This window comes from Pelophylax lessonae (genome assembly GCF_965119305.1).
Source record: "Pelophylax lessonae genome assembly, chromosome: 11".
Lineage (NCBI taxonomy): Eukaryota > Metazoa > Chordata > Amphibia > Anura > Ranidae > Pelophylax > Pelophylax lessonae.
This window is the reverse complement of record NC_138778.1, coordinates 86,360,253-86,378,329: the sequence shown is the minus strand read 5'-3', so window position 1 is coordinate 86,378,329 and position 18,077 is coordinate 86,360,253. Positions and strand designations below refer to the sequence as shown.

The following is an 18,077-nucleotide window of genomic DNA, read 5'->3' as shown; positions in this document are numbered from 1 at the left end:
TGCCCCCACATATCAATGCAGAGTGATGAGTGCCCCCACATATCAATGCAGAGTGATGAGTGCCCCCACAGATCAATGCAGAGTGATGAGTGCCCCCACAGATCAATGCAGAGTGATGAGCACACTTGTATAAAGTACTCAAAATTTCTACTTGAGTAAAAGTACAAGTGCTCGATCAAAAAGTGACTTGAGTAGAAGTGGAAGTGCTCACAGAAAGTTACTTAAGTAGAAGTACTAAAGTATTCAACATTTTTTTTTTTTTTTTTTTTACTTAAGTATCGCAAGTAGTTTTTTCAAAAAAATTGCTACTTAAGTACTAAAAGTAAAAAGTACCAGTAGTTTTGAAAAAAAATTTCTACTCAAGTACTGAAAGTAGAAGTAAAAGTACTGTTATGTAGTTATTAAAGAAAGAAGTCAAAAGTTTGAACATCATATTGTTTTTTATTATTTCAAATGATTTATTCAAATGATTAAACTAAAGGACAATCACAATTCCTTAGGCTGTAACTTTTTGTAAACAAAGTATGTCCCTCCCTTCCCCTTTTAAAGCCAGGGGTGGTCTCCTTCCTGAGCTTCCTCACTCTCACAGCCAGGCAGATCACTTGAAGTTGAAGGGCCAGGGGTGGAAGGTGGTGTTTTTGATTCGTCCATCTTTTCAGCTGATCAAAAGGCAGGCACAGCCACACAGGCAGAGGCAGGCCGCAGAAAGCACAGGCACCACCACAACACAACACTTATGGTCCATGGACCATGGATGGTCGGATAATCATCATAGCCGTCAGTCTCCCTCTTCTTGGTTCAAAAAAGCCACCCATGACCCGTGTGTATATAATATTAATATTTTATATTGATTATTTGATTCTCAAATGGCACATTGCCATGGCAAGGATTAGGCCCTCTCCACGGTCCACCTCACTCACCTCATAGAGAAGAAGATGAGATAACGAAGAAAATGCTCCGAGTCCTGCCGCTCGTGTCACAACTCCTCTCAGTAAGGGCCCTAAGGGGTGGAGTCTGAGTGACACACAACACGTTTAGAGGCGGAGACCTCGAGCGGGAAGACAGCAGCACGGCTCCTCCGATGCGGTCTTAACTTGATGATCATGACAGTGATTCCGCGGGCTGCGGTGCGAGTGAGGCTGTGGGATTGATTGAATTGAGTTGTGCTGCCTACTGCTACACGCTACCTACTACTACTACTACTAAATTGTGAGTCAGTATATTTTATTTCATTTTTATATATAAAAGCGGTATTGTTGAGCACTACTAGCCACTAGATCTCCTGGCTGTCACTTTGTCACATGCTGGGGAATCACAGCGGCTCGGCTCCAGAAGTGGCGGGTGTCCCCGTCATCCTGCCAGGGCCGCCAAGAAGTTCATCACCTAATCTTAAGTTATTAATATCTTATGAGGAGAGGACCTATGAGATTGAGAATTGAAATAATTAAATATATTTGGCTTTTTGAACCAGTGCAGTCAGTGCCAGTGCCACCCAGACGCTATCCACCAGTGCCACCACCATTAAGTGTGTTGGTCGGTCACTCGAGCACTGAAGGAGGTAGAAGCATCTGACAAGTGAAGTGACACTTTAGATTTGCATACTGGAATTCATTTATGGACTTTTCGTTATAGATAGGTTTACACACTTCACAAACACATATCAATGCAGAGTGATGAGTGCCCCCCCATATCAATGCAGAGTGATGAGTGCCCCCCCCAATCAATGCAGAGCAGGGTTCTTCTACTTACCCGGCGCGGGCGCTCGCATACGAACTCACGCATCCTGGACCGACTCCTATGATAGACGTCCCGCCTCCTGGACCGACTCCTATGATAGACGTCACTACTGTGCTGTCTATCATAGGTAGGAGGCGTGACTTTGTATGACAGCGGCTGCGCCGGGTAAGCAAAGGAACCCGCTCTGCGTGTAATCAGGAGGCGCTCCCCCTCCCCTTCCCCTCCGGAGGCAGCCCAATGGCAGGGCCGGATCAGATGGCTTCGGGGGCCGCATACGGCCCGTGGGCCGTAGGTGCCCCACCCCTGCCCTAATACAATGCTGATTTCCGCCCCCCCCCCAAATTTTAGGGGGAGGGAGGGGAAACAGCATTGTATTAGGGGCAGGTCATCATTTTATTAGGGGGAGAGGGGTTGGCATTGTATTAGGAGGAGGGAGCAGCATTGTATTAGGGCCCCTAATAATTCTGGCATCTCCTGTACCATGTCCGCACAGCCTCTGACCTTTCCTGTACCATGTCCGCACAGCCTCTGACCTTTCCTGTACCATGTCCGCACAGCCTCGCCTCTGACCTTTCCTGTACCATGTCCGCACAGCCTCTGACCTTTCCTGTATCATGTCTGCACAGCCTATGACATGTCCTGTATCATGTCTGCACAGCCTATGACATGTCCTGTATCATGTCTGCACAGCCTATGACATGTCCTGTATCATGTCTGCACTTTTACCACTTTTAACTAGAATTTGCTCTTATATATATATATATATATATATATATATATATATATATATATATATATATATATATATATATATATATATATATAAATTGCCCTATATGCTTTCATATCTATGTATAGTACACTCTTCAAATTTTAACCACTTTACCACCGGAGGATTTTGCTGTCTTACGTCCAGGCCACTTTTTGCGATTCGGCACTGTGCGACTTTAACTGACAATTGCGTGGTCATGCAACGCCGTACCCAAATTAAATTGACGTCCTTTTTTTCCCCACAAACAGAGCTTTCTTTTGGTGGTATTTGATCACCTGTGCGAACAGCAGAGGATGGATACTATATGATGTGGCCATGATGCTTTTTGTGTAGACAAAATGATCCCCATGGTTGTGTTCAGCCGCCACTTGCACCTGTTTTCCTGGGCTCTCCCATTCCAACAGGTTGGGTTGGCATTGCACAAAGGGAACGCAACTGTAATCTGGTATTATTACCAGTCATGAAGCGGACATATACTTCAGGAAGCCAGAAGAGGAAGAAGAGAAAGGAAGAGGAGGATAAGAAAAAACAAGATAGTGGTAAGTGATAAATTTACACTGGATAAAATAGCTCTACTTGTCAGTCTTGTACAAATGGTGTAATTTATAAAGTGTTACCATCTTTCTCCCTCAAGGTGCTTTGCTTAAATTTCTCAGCCCTCATGTTCTTCCTAAGGATATCTCCACTGATGACGGTAGAGTGAATTTCTCTCACTGAGCTGTTAATAGTGACCTCTTTCAATATGCTAACCGTGAAATGGTAAAATGTACTCCACAGGTAATTTCAGATTTTTTTTTTTTTTTTTCCAATTATTTTCCCAGCTACACAATCAACTTCATCCTCAACATCAACAGATGCATCACTTCTTAGTGCTGATGTTTCCTCCTATAGCACAAGGTACCACGAGCTCTATAATTATAGCTGATATCCTGCACAGCCCAGAGTTTGATCAGAGACTCTGATTCAGAGTCACTGATGCATTCTGTACCTGAACAGATGGATTATATTAATAAAAACATTATTTTTCTCCAGCTACACCGTCAATACCATCTCTCACAGTGGAAGACACTGCATCCAGAACAGAAATTGTGTCTGCACAGCTTCCCAACACTGAGGTTTCCTCTACAGCTCAAGGTACCACAAGCACTGTCATTATAGCCGATGACCCTGCGCAGTGGCCCGCAGTCCTGACTGATAGTGTGCGCTGTCCAATTGTTAAAGGACCAGTGCAAGTCATAAACATTGTTTTCCCCCAAAATTCTGAGAATCCACCTCAAAGATTCACAAATGACAATTACATGAGAAGCATGAAAAATGGTGAGAAAATTCTTCGAACATGGATGTTATATTCCATGAGCACAGACTCGGTGATCTGTTTTGCCTGCACTGTTTTTGGGAAGCGTGACAATGCCTTAAGCAACAGTGGCTTCTGTACATGGAGGAACCTAGCTCATCATTTAAAAGAACACGAATATTCAAAGGAGCATTGTGACAATATGACAAACTGGCATGAGCTGCAGAGGAGACTGCAAACCAATACAACCATAGATCAGACAACAAGACTTGATGCGGATCGAGATTGAGCATTGGAAAGGTGTCATAAGGAGAGTGATTGCCATAATTTGTCACTTAGCAGAACGCAACCAGGCTTTAAGAGGGACCACAAGTGAGTTGTATGGCCCACACAATGGGAATTTTCTGGCACAAGTTGAACTGATGGCACAGTTTGATTCAGTTATGGCTGAACACATAAGAAGGATACAAAACCAAGAGACAAGAAGACTGCATTACTTGAGTGGAACTATTCAAAATGAAATAATTGCACTAATTGGAAACAAGGTACTGGAAGAGATTGTGAGAAGAGTACACAGAGCAAAGTATTACTCTGTTATTATGGATTGCACTCCTGATGTCAGTCATAAGGAACAGCTTTCCATTGTTCTGAGAATAGTCAATTGCGAACCATCTGTGTCCATTGCAGAACATTTCTTTTGGATTTTTAGATGTTGAAGACACAACTGGTAAGGGTCTGACTGAAGTCCTGCTTGACCACCTGCAGAAACACAGCCTGAGTCTTTCTGACTGCCGTGGTCAGTCTTATGACAATGGCAGCAATATGATGGGCCATAAACAGGGTGTTCAGACAAGAATTTTGCAATTGAACAGCAAAGCATTTTACATTCCATGCAGCAGTCATACACTTAACCTGGTTGTGTCAGATGCTGCCAAGTCCTCAGTGCTGTCCATCTCCTTCTTTGGTGTGTTGCAAAGACTCTATAACTTATTCAGTTCCTCTGTGCAACGCTGGGCAGTTCTAAAGGAACATGTAAAGCAGTTCACTTTAAAACCTTTGGCAACTACAAGATGGGAAGCTCGGATTGACTGCGTGAAGGTGGTGCAATACCAGTTACCAGAGATCCTGGATGCATTGTCTGCACTCCAGACAATTGCTATACAGAAGGGGGACTCAGAGACCATGTCCACTGCTAAAAGCTTACATGGTGAGTTGAAGACCTGGTCTTTTCTGCTTTGTGCAATGACCTGGTACAATGTTTTGTACCAGACCAATCATGTCAGCAAGCTGCTACAAAAGTCCAAATGTTTCCATGGAAACACTTAGATCAGAAACAGAAGGAGTAAAAGACTACCTTGAAGACTTCAGGGAAAATGGGATTGCTTCCTGTCAAACTGATGCAAAAGACATTGCAGAAAATCTGGATATGGAAATGACCCTTCCTGAGAAAAGGCAGCGTAAAAAGAAAAGCCCGTCTCTATATGAAGGTACAGAGGAAACTCAGTTTACTCCAGACGAGGCTTTCAGAAGAGACTTCTTTCTGCCCTCAGAAGCCTAAGTGACAGGTTTTCAAGATTGAAGGGTGTTTATGACCTTTATGACTTTCTGTTCTCAAAGGATAACATGAAGCAGACCATAAAGAATAGAAAGCTTTATGAACGTTGCAAAAAATTGGAACAAACCCTCCATGACATTGATGCTGATGACTTGGCACTTGAGATGAATTCATCTCTTTACACTTTTCCAGACCATGTAGCCACTTCACCATTTGACATGCTTAATTACATATACAGTGAGAAGCTACTGGATTTGTACAGTAACTTAAGCATTGCTTTGCGTCTACTCCTGACTCTCCCTGTGTCAGTGGCCTCTGGTGAGAGGAGCTTCTCAGCTTTGAAGCTGATAAAAAAAATTACATGAGGTCCACCATGGGCCAAGAAAGGCTCACAGGACTAGCACTTATGTCAATTGAGCGTGATGTTCGCCAGTCTTTGGACATGGAGGACATTGTGATTGCCTTTGCAGAAAACAAGGCTCGCAAACAACAGTTTTAGATAATTTGCACATGGTTTGTGAGAACTGAAAAATGTTAATGTGAGTGTGTGTGTGTGTAAGTATGTTGGATTTAGTTATTGCGCACTTTACTTTTTAATGTATATTTGATTTTATGGTACAGTGGTGTTTTTTGTAAATGTTCAATTGTTTGAAAATGTTCAAATTTCTAATCTATTTTTTCAAGCAGTATTTGCACTGTACTCAATTTTTATTTAAAGTGTAGGTGAACTTAAACTGTATGGCTATGCTGTGGTTCCTGTAGGCTTTGTGTGTGTGCGGGGGGGGGGGGGGGGGGCCTCCATGTCCATTTTGCTTGGGGCCCCCAAATTCCTTCAACGGCCCTGAGTATACGACTGATTGTTGTCCTATGGACAGAGTCTCCCACCTCAGCTGTAGATCTCTGCAGTTCATCCAGAGTGATTATGGGCCTCTTGGCTGCATCTCTGATCAGTCTTTTCCTTGTATGAGCTGAAAGTTTTAGAGGGACGGACAGGTCTTCGTAGATTTGCAGTGGTCTGATACTCCCATTTCAATATTATCGCTTGCACAGTGCTCCTTGGGATGTTTAAAGCTTGGGGAAATCTTTTTGTATTCAAATCCAGCTTTAAGCTTCTCCACAACAGTATCTCGGACCTGCCTGGTGTGTTTCCTGTTCTTCATGATGATCTCTGCGCTTCAAACGGACCTCTGAGACTATCGCAGTGCAGGTGCATTTATACGGAGACTTGATTACACACAAGTGGATTCTATTTATCATCATTAGTCATTTAGGTCAACATTGGTGTCATGGTCTTACCTTCTTGCTGTTCTCCTTCGTTTGACATGTGCTGGTGGCCATCTTGGTTTCTGGGTTTCTTGTAGCCTCCCACTCTGCGGCTCCTCCTCCCCACTGGGAGGAGCTGGATGCCTAGCTCATATATATATATATATATATATATATATATATATATATATTGTGAGGGATTAGCTCGGTGGCGGGTGTGGATGACCCCTTGGGGGGTGCGTTTTCCCAGAGAGGTAGCCGACAAGTGCTTACAAACAAACAGTGTGGTTTATTAAATGGTGTTTTCTTCACCAGGCTGTATGCAGCAAAACATCCAAAATAAAATAAAACAGAAAATAAATCCTTGCCTCTCTGGGCGGCTACCTTCTCACAACTGGAACCTGCCTAAGTGTCTGTCTCCAACCTACCGTCGGGCAGACTTCCTTGTCCTACAGCGGACACTCAATAGTCCTTTTATAATAGCTTCACAGGGCAACACAGTCCTTGGTTTCTTTCACATCAACAGTTCGTCTTCTCACCTTTGAGACGTATTCACCCTTGGTTACCCTCCCGGGCACACATCACTCCGGGGGGTCTTCTCCCAGGCCCACACATCCTGTCGGGAGGCACACGCTGACTGTCCTCCTGCTCCCAGCCCACATGGCTTCAGGACACAGCTTCTGGAGGCAGCAAACAATAGGAATTTCTCTGAACAAATTATAGAGCCTTAACTCCCTCATTCTGAACAGGTGAAGGCCTTTCAACTTCCTGCTGGCTAGCTCTGTAGCCAACACCCTAAATTAATTAATGGACTTTCTAAATCAGGTAGAAATGTATCTCCTTCCTGTGACTACATTCCCAGATTTAGCTGACTTCCTGTTACATACCCCCCCCTCTTGTTTCAACCCTAGGGTTGGGACACAGATTTCCAGGCACGCATGTGTCAAGCACTGCTGACTCACTGATAAGCCTCCTATTATCCTCAAGCTTCCGGATGAAACTGTTTTGTCATCTTCATTGACGGATTTCTCATAAATGCCACACAGTTTGTCTCTCATCTCATATACACATTCTTCAACTGCATTTTTGGCATCATTTCGCTCCTTCTCGTTTCTGTCATCTTCATTGACAGCTTTCTCATAAATGTCAGACAACTTGTCCCTCATAACCGTCTGTCCAATCCACCATGGAGGACCGTGATCCATAGGCAACTCAATTGGGCTAGTCTTAATGTCTTCAACATTCTTAAGACGCCTCTCTCTGCAATCCATAAATGTTTTCCACAAAACTTTGAGAACCTTTGCTTCACTAAGCTTTGTTCCAAGTAGGGACTCTTGACATCCCTCTGTGACTTGAGTTGCCTCTCCATACAGCTGTACACAATCATTGACTTTTTGTTGTAAAAGGGAATGATCTTCCTTCTTGAGCTTTGCTTGCTCTAAGATGCTGTGCAGAGGATTTTCCAATTGAGACAACAGGCTGTCACACATTTCTTCAAAGTGACCCCTGTTCCTTTTCCCAGAGATATCAATATCATTCAAACATTTCATATTCATAGGCAGATCTGAAGCATTTGCACTCATCAACTTCTTAAACTTTTCGCCCTCCTGAGCGAGTCGCAGTAAAGGCCTACTACTTGATTTGATATTCAGTTTATATTTCTTGCCAAACTCTTCACAGAAGTAGCCAACCAGAACATCATCAACTTTCCTTCCACCAACATAGGGGTCAAAGGCAACAACACAGTTGAACCCAGCGATCTGGGTGGTATCCATTATAGACCTCCTCTCTGCATCAGTGAAGAAGCATGGAACTGCAACACATTCTTTTACAGGTTTCTTAAATGCACTTTCTGCTGAACTATTTGACCGCTCAAGGTCACCTAGTTCTTTTTCTCTATCTGAATTCCACATGGAATGCATCTCAAGATCACGATCAAACTTCTGCCACCCGTCTTTCACCAGTTCCATTTTGGAAACACTCCCTGAAAGGCACTTATTCATTTGCTTCACGTTTTCACCAACAGCCTTAGTTTTCTCCACTAGGTTTTCAGCCTGAACTGAGAAATCACCACATTTCTTACTCAGCTCCTTTGTTTGCTGAAGTTCTAATGATACATTTTCCAATGCTTGAAGTTTTTGAAGGAACGGTTTATTCCAAAGGGGTGATTCAAGCCACATGTCGTCACATTTCTGAGGCTCACTCAGGACAGACCCCAAAACACTGATCCTTTTAAAAACTGCATCAGGCACACTATCCCCTCTTTGGGACAGATCCTCTGTTGCCTGGAATTCCTCTTCCAGTTCCTGCAACGGAATCTTCATCTCTTCTACTTGCTGTTCTAAGGCTCGCTTAGACTTTTCTAGTTCCTGAACGCTTTTCACAACATCATCCTTGGAGCTGACCAATTCTTCCATTTCTGTACGCAGCTGTTTAACACTTTCTAGTTCAGCCTTACACTCTAGAGCTTCCTCCAAAGAGCGAGCCAAGAACAGGGCTTTGCTCTCGTTATCACGCACCTCCGTTTCTGCACGTGCGCGTTCTTCTGCATATTTTGCAGACACAGTCTTCTCTTCACCAAGCATCTGATCAAACTTCTTTTTCACATCTTCCACACACTGTAATGAACCAACGCTTTCTTCCATGCGTTTTTTCATATCCGCTATCTGAGCTTGCAATGTTGCGACTTGCTCTGATAGGTTTTTCTTTGCTTCCGCCTCCTCTTTTAATTGTTCCAGGAAGCCATTTTTTCTCATCTTCCATTTGTTTGAGCTTTGTGCTAAAACTCAGCCTTTGACACCTCTCTTCCTGTAAGAGTTCCTGCGTGTCTTGCAGCTGCGATTCCAAGATAGAAAAATCTTCCGCAATTTCTCTAGATTTGCTGTCTGCTTGAGAAAGCTGATTTGTAACATTGTCCAACTCAACCTGCAGTCGGTTTGCCTTCTCTGACAGCTTAGCACACAATCGGTCACCTTCTGACACCTTGACTTGCGATTCCAGAAGCCGTGCCTCTACTTTTTCCCTCTTATGTTCACAATCTCCTTTTCCCTGCATAAGAGCCTTCACCTCATTGGCTAGTTTCTGGGAATGAGAATGTAATTCTGCCACACAGGCTTCTTTCTCCTTTAACTGCTGCTGGACACGTTGGGCTTCCCCTTTCCAACTTTCACAGTCTGCACGTAATTCATCTACCACATTGCTCAAAGTGGTGAGCTCATACACAGTACTCAGTAATTTAGCCTCTCTTTCACTTTTCTCGTTGTCGCTGAGAGACAATGTCGTTTTCAGAGCGACATTCTGTTCCTGCGACTCCTGCAGGTCTATTTTTGTAACTTCCAAACACTGAAGACTTTTTTCCAGCTGATTACGCAACTCCAACATTTCACACATACTTTGCTTCTGCAAAGTCTGAATTTCAATTTCCTTTTCCATGAGGATGGTATCTTTCTCCTTTATAGTGTCTTGACATTTTTGCAACTCGACCAAAAGAAGAGCAGTGGTTTCTTCCCACTGTGACACATGAGACTTGAGTAGTTCATTCGTTTCCTGCAAGTTTCTATGCTCCATCTTAAGCAATTCCACGGCTTGTTCCTTTTCTTCCATTTTCCGTTGCAAGGCATCCAACTCAGCCCTGCACACATACTCGGTTTCTTCCAAACCGATGGCCTCCATTGGCTGCTGGCGTCTCTGTTTCCAGCCTGCCATGTTCTCTTGGTGATCCTTTTGTTGAGCTGCAAAGCTCCGTTGTTTCAGCATCTCCCCCATTTTGGGTTTACTTTTCATCTGAGAACCCTGCGTCTCCAAAGCAGTTTCATTTGCCCCAGTGTTGCTAGGGACAACAACTTTTCTCTTTAGCCGATTCCGTTCAGGCATGGATGGGGCTGGTTCAAATGGTAGCATCCCCTCCATCCATAGAATTCGGTCTCTCATTTCATCTATCTTTGCATTTTTCAGGCGTTTGGATCGCCCCATCTTCAATAACTCCACAAACAAATTTTTCACAGTCCAGCAAAAAAATTTTCAGACCACTGTCTCTTTAACACATGTAGTTGTTCTCTCTCTTGCAAGATCTCTTTTCCTGCACACACAGTTTGTGCAGTCACTTGCACCAGACACAACAAAGTTCATCAAATAATTTTGAGACCGCTGTCTCTTTAAAACACTTTTTTTTTTTTTTTTCTGTCAGGATCTTCTCTCCTGCACACAGATTGTGCAATCTCATGCACCAGACAAAGTTCATCAAACATTTGCACTTCCTTGCAGGGATCTCTGCTTATGCCCGCATCCTCCACCATATGTGAGGGATTAGCTCGGTGGCGGGTGTGGATGACCCCTTGGGGGGTGCGTTTTCCCAGAGAGGTAGCCGACAAGTGCTTACAAACAAACAGTGTGGTTTATTAAATGGTGTTTTCTTCACCAGGCTGTATGCAGCAAAACATCCAAAATAAAATAAAACAGAAAATAAATCCTTGCCTCTCTGGGCGGCTACCTTCTCACAACTGGAACCTGCCTAAGTGTCTGTCTCCAACCTACCGTCGGGCAGACTTCCTTGTCCTACAGCGGACACTCAATAGTCCTTTTATAATAGCTTCACAGGGCAACACAGTCCTTTGTTTCTTTCACATCAACAGTTCGTCTTCTCACCTTTGAGACGTATTCACCCTTGGTTACCCTCCCGGGCACACATCACTCCGGGGGGTCTTCTCCCAGGCCCACACATCCTGTCGGGAGGCACACGCTGACTGTCCTCCTGCTCCCAGCCCACATGGCTTCAGGACACAGCTTCTGGAGGCAGCAAACAATAGGAATTTCTCTGAACAAATTATAGAGCCTTAACTCCCTCATTCTGAACAGGTGAAGGCCTTTCAACTTCCTGCTGGCTAGCTCTGTAGCCAACACCCTAAATTAATTAATGGACTTTCTAAATCAGGTAGAAATGTATCTCCTTCCTGTGACTACATTCCCAGATTTAGCTGACTTCCTGTTACAATATATATATATATATATATATATATATATATATATATATATATATATATATATATATATATATATATATATATATATATATATATATATATATATATATAGGAGATCTGTGGCTTCAGTTCCTTGCTTGGTCCTCCTGTGTTCACATGCTTCTAAGACTGCTGCTGCTTCTGGTTCCTGATCCTGGCTTCGTCTGATTACCCTGCTGGTTCCTGATCCTGGCTTCGTCTGACTACCCTGCTGGTTCCTGATCCCGGCTTCATCTGACTACCCTCCTGGCTCCTGACCTCTGGCTTCGCAAAGACTCTGCTTCGGTTTTGCCATCCGTTTGGACTTTGCTTTACAGCTTGATTTTCAATAAAGCCTTCTTATTTTCACTTATCTGTTGTTGTACGTCTGGTTCATGGTTCCGTGACAATTGGATCATTCAGAGATCCTCACTGAACTTCTGGAGAGTTTGCTGCACTGAAAGTAAAGGGGCTGAATAATTTTGCACGCCCAATTTTTTCAGTTTTTTTATTTGTTAGTTTGAAATATCCAATACATTTCATTCCACTTCATGATTGTGTCCCACTTGTTGTTGATTCTTCACAAAAAATTAGTTTTTTATATCTTTATGTTTGAAGCCTGAAATGTGACAAAAGGTCGCAAAGTTCAAGGGGGCCGAATACTTTCACAAGGCACTGAAACTTCTGCTCACATTTTTGCAAGTGGAAATTATCTCAGGGCGAGTGAATAGCCATATCGGAGGGGGGGGGGGGGGGGAGAGCAGGGTTGAATTGGAGCCGATTCTCTGATTGGCCAGGAAACTATGGAGAGGAAGAGGAGAGCTGGCCAGATCACACAGAGGGGATCTCTGCTGTCAAACCATCAGGAATCCAGACCACATGAAGATGCAAGAAAATTAAAGCAGTTTATTAGAGCAACAACAATGGTGAGGAATGAAATTGGGAACAACCGGGGTCAAGTCCAGAGTGGGTAGTCATCCAAGCCGGGGTCGAGTCCAGAGGCGGGTAGCCTGTTGATGCCAGGTCGTCTGCCGATGCAGAATCGAGAGTCAGGAAAGCCGTCTGCCAAGCCAGGTCATGCACGGAGGAACACAGAGAACAGAAGACTGCTAGTAGTGATACACCTTGGACCACAAACACAAGGGCAAGTGACTGCAAGCCACCAGGTGATATATATTGTAGCACTGCCCCCACAGGGACTGCTGAGTGTTGACTCTGTGGGCTCCCCTGGTTACCAACACCCGGTTATAAGCAAATACAGTTCCTACATTCCTCTTGGCTCTTCACTTTAATAAACAGTCCAGGAGTATTGTGTTTTTTTTTTTTTTTTGTTTTTTGTTTATTTTGTAATGGGGATAGGAGAAGGGAATAGTGGGATACTCCCAACACCCGGGTGAGAAGTTCCAACTTGCAGGCTTTTGGATTACTTCCATTTACGTTGGACTTTATTTCATTTTATTTTAAACAGCGCTGCTTGTGTGTTTTTTTTTTTATTGTATTTTTTTACCAGTGTTTTAAGCTAGCTGCTGTTATCCAACATGGAGCATAGGTTTAATTGTATTATCCAATTTAACTATTCACAATATCTGAGGACTTCTATCTTCACAACTCCACTTGTAGATATGGAACAGCCAGGCTGTCAATTCATCCTGCCACTTTAGATGAATGGGGTTAAGTCTTTTGCTTTTTTTTTATCCTTTCTCACAAGACGACTAAATGAACAATATCCTATCTTCAGGATATTCTCCCTGGCTTCCTCTTTCTGCTGACACCCGTCCACTGACTATACTATGAGCAGGGGTGGCTCCCCTCAGGTCAGGCCCCTTGACACGAGTTACTGTATTTATGATGCTGCAGAAACTGGATCTCCAGTGTCTTCCCCTCTGTTAGGAGCTGAACCCAGAGGGCCAGGGAAGCTATCAACCACTCCTCCGGTCCTCAGAACGACCTCCTGAGACTGCATGGAACCTCTACATAGGAGGAGGCAGCCATCCCCTCCCTCCGGGACTCCGCTCTCCAACGAAAGACCCCGAGCACATGTGCTCCTGGATTTTATATAGTATCCCAGCATGCACCGAGGCAACTCTCCCTCTGCCAATCATCAGGACTGTATCAAAAACCTATGCACCCATTCAGCAGGTTTCCTACCACTATCCAACATGCCTCCCTATTGAACCAGCGTGAAACACTCTCTAGACTGAATAAATCGCATATTGAGCACAATGAGCAGACCTCACTAACAGATTCTGCTCCCTAGTAGGCAGAGAACAATATAGATTTACCTGCAGCCCCTCTAGTAAGCAGTCAGAGCTCAAAAATATACTTTCGCTAGCACCTACCTAGGAGGGTGCTACAATCTAGTCAGGAGGGTGCTACAATCTAGTCAGGTGTGCAACATCACTGAGCGACGCCCAGGCAGCAGGCAAGTGATGATGCAAACCAAGTTTATAAATGACAGCAGTCTGCACGTGTCCAAGATGGCTGCACACAGGCAAGGTAAGGCCTTGACAGTACCCTCCCCTCAACGGCCCCTCCTCCGCAGAGCAAAACAACTTTTTCTGAGGCAAGCGAGCATGGAAAACACAGAGAAGGGCGGGAGCATGAACATCAGTGGAGGGAACCCAGGAGCGCTCCTCAGGACCATAACCCTTCCACTGCACCAGGTATTAAACCTGACCTCAGAACAGACGGTAATCCAAGATGCTGCTAACTTCATACTCCTCATGATTGCCCACAGGAATGGGACGAGGAAGAGAAGTATAGCAATTGCAAACCAGTGGCTTCAAAAATTGACACGTGAAAGACACTGGCGATAGGCATGCCAGGAGGAAGATCAAGGGCATAGGCCACCGGGTTCACCTTACGGAGGATGCGAAAAGGCCTAACAAAACTGGGTGCTGCAGAGATTTGTTCTGGGCACAGACCGAACAAGCAGCAACATCAGTGCGGAAAGATGGCCACCAGAACTGACGGGAAATAGCCCAGGACATCTGGTTCTTACCAGAGTGACCGGCAGTCTTGAAATTGTGGTACATGCACAACAGTCTGAAGCGCATCCCCCTCAGGTACCAAACATTTGCCAGCAGTGTTCTCTGTTGGAGCATCAGGTTGGGCAGCCAAGATCTGTTCCCCCCAAGAGAAGAGGGTAAGTTGGTGTGGATGGCAGCCAAGATATGATCCGAAGGTATGAGGTATCGGCAAGTCCTCCATTTTTGCCTGAAGAAAAATTACTTATTTGCAAAATGTTATAATTGAAACGAAAGTGTTTTTCGTTTTAAAGCTTTTGGTCTTTTTTCCACTCTGTATAGCAAAAAATTTTGGTGATTAACCACATCCATACCGGCGCATAGTAATATGACGCCGGCAGGATGGCTTTACTGTTCCGGGCGGACGTCATATGACGTCCGCCCGCTCTAGCTGCTACTGCGCGCCCCCGGGGGCGCGCATCGCAGCGATCAGGGATGAGGCTCGTCCCTCGGACATAGCCCATCCCTGATCAAGGTAAACAGCCAATAGAAATTGGCTGTTTACCATGTGATCGGCTGTGTCAATCACAGCCGATCACATGAGCGGCTCCAGCACGAGCCGCTCGTTCTCTCTGCCATGCGCGCCCCCGGGGGCGCGCAGAGCAGCGATCGGGGACGAGGCTCGTCCCTCGGACAGAGTCGATCCCCGATCTAGGTAAAGAGCCAATGAAATTGGCTCTTTACCACGTGACCGGCTGTGTCCAATCACAGCCGGTCACAAATGTCAACAGAGAACACGGTAACTAGCTGTCACCGTGTTCTCCTCCTCCTCACACACTGATCCTGTGTGAGGAAGAGAGTGTGGTAACAGCTAGTTACCAAATACAGTGCACCCCAAACACACTGATTGCCCCCCCCCCCCCCAATAAAGAGCACCTGTCACTAGCCCATCAAAGTACCCGAGTACCTGTCACTAGCCCATCAGGTACTCTGATGACAGGTACTCTGATGGGCTGATGACAGGTACTCGGGTACTCTGATGACAGGTACTCTGATGACAGGTACTCTGATGACGGGTACTCTGATGACAGGTACTCGGGTACTCTGATGACAGGTACTCGGGTACTCTGATGACAGGTACGCGGGTACTCTGATGACGGGTACGCGGGTACTCTGATGACGGGTACTCGGGTACTCTGATGACGGATACTCGGGTACTCTGATGTCAACGGAGTACCCGTCATCAGAGTACCCGAGTACCTGTCACCTGCTCATCAGAGTACCTGACGCCTGAAGTACCCGAGTACTTGCCGCCTGCTCATCAGTACCCATCACTACTCATCATCAGTACTCATCAGTACCTATCACGTATCAGTACTGATCATCAGTACCCATCAGTACAGTATCACCTATCAGTACTACTCATCAGTACCTATCACCTGCCCATCAGAGTATCCGAGTACCTGTCACCTGCCTATCAGAGTACCCGAGTACCTGCCACCTGCTCATCAGTACCAGAGTACCTGTCACCTGCCTGTCACCTGCCCAACAAAGTACCTGTCACCCTTCATACAGCCACCATGTCCAAGTCCAAAAAGGTTTATATACGTCCTCCGTTTAAACCTAAATACCGGTGTTATGGCAGCAGATAGCTGCCATAACCCTGGTATTTTTTTAAACGGTGGACGGTTGGCTTTCCGATAAGGGTGGTCCCCGGCAGCGGGGAAAACGATCCGGTCCCGGATCCTCACAGACAGGATGTTGAGTGAGGGCAAGCTTGCCCTCACTTGACTCTATGGTCTTGGAGGACCGGAGCTACGGAAAATGTTGTTGCCTAGCAACCGGTTTAAAGGTCTTTTTTTTTTAAAGGTCTTTTTTTTTTTTTTTTTTTTCTATCTTTTAGTGTAATTGTGAGATCTGAGGACTTTTTGACCCCAGATCTCACAAAAAAGAGGTCCTGTCATGCCTTTTTCTATTACAAGTAATGTTTACATTTCTTGTAATAGAAATAAAAATGATAATTTTTTTTTTGTTTTGTTAAACGGTGTAAAAATAAAAAATAATAAATAAAATAAATAGTAAAAAAAAAAAAAATTAAAGCGCCCTGTCCCCGTTAGCTCGCGCGCAGAAGCAACGCATACGGAAACCCCGCCCACATATGTAAACGGTGTTCAAACCACACATGTGAGGTATCGCCGTGATCGTTAGGGCAAGGGGAATAATTTGAGCCCTAGACCTCCTCTGTAACTCAAAGATGGCAACCTGTAGAAATTTTTAAATTGTCACCTATGGGGATTTTTAAGTACCAAAGTTTGTCGCCATTCCGTGAGCGTGCGCAATTTTGAAACATGACATGTTGGGTATCTATTTACTCGGCGTAACATTATCTTTCACATTATGGAAAAAAATTGGGCTAACTTTACTGGTTTCTTATTTTTTAATTAAAAAAAGTGAATTTTTTCCAAAAAAATTGCGATTGGAAGACCGCTGCGCAAATACGGTGTGATAAAAAATATTGCAATCTCCATTTTAATCTCTAGGGTCTTTGCTAAAAAAAAATATATAATGTTTGGGGGTTCTAAGCAGTTTTCTAGCAAAACAACTGATTTTAGCTTGTAAACACCAAATGTCAAAAATAGGCCTAGGCAAGTGGCTAGGATGCATGATGATGCTCCTTGGATGTTGGGCCCCTCTATATAGAAACATAGAATGTGTCGGCAGATAAGAACCATTTGGCCCATCTAGTCTGCCCAATATATCTGAATCCTATGAATAGTCCCTGGCCCTATCTTGTATGAAGGATAGCCTTATGCCTATCCCATGCATGCTTAAACTCCTTCACTGTATTTGCAGCTACCACTTCTGCAGGAAGGTTATTCCATGCATCCACTACTCTCTCAGTAAAGTAATACTTCCTCATATTACTTTTAAACCTTTGCCCCTCTAATTTAAAACTGTGTCCTCTTGTGGTAGTTTTTCTTCTTTTAAATATGCTCTCCTCCTTTACCGAGTTGATTCCCTTTATGTATTTAAATGTTTCTATCATATCCCCTCTGTCTCTTCTTTCTTCCAAGCTATACATGTTAAGGTCCTTTATCCTTTCCTGGTAAGTTTTTTCCTGCAATCCATGTACTAGTTTAGTAGCTCTTCTCTGAACTCTCTCTAGAGTATCTATATCCTTCTGGAGATATGGCCTCCAGTACTGCGCACAATACTCCAAGTGAGGTCTCACCAGTGTTCTGTACAGCGGCATAAGCACTTCTCTCTTTCTACTGCTTATACCTCTCCCTATACATCCAAGCATTCTGCTGGCATTTCGTGCTGCTCTATTACATTGTCTTCCCACCTTTAAGTCTTCTGAAATAATTACTCCTAAATCCCTTTCCTCAGATACTGAGGTCAGGACTGTGTCAAATATTCTATATTCTGCCCTTGGGTTTTTACGCCCCAGGTGCATTATCTTGCACTTATCCACATTAAATTTCAGTTGCCA

The 18,077-nt window shown here is 44.3% G+C and overlaps 1 protein-coding gene and 1 pseudogene across 2 annotated transcripts in view; both read left to right on the top strand.

The window, feature by feature from the left end:
* PTGES3L (prostaglandin E synthase 3 like) overlaps positions 1–18,077 on the top strand; it is a gene marked incomplete at its 3' end in the record, with an annotated part of 124,700 nt that overhangs the window by 5,761 nt on the left and 100,862 nt on the right. The window lies entirely within an intron of this gene.
* Positions 4,247–5,723, top strand: LOC309566893 (annotated as a pseudogene). The gene is made up of 3 exons: positions 4,247–4,348; positions 4,491–4,895; positions 5,219–5,723. The product of its transcript is annotated as an uncharacterized misc_RNA (transcript).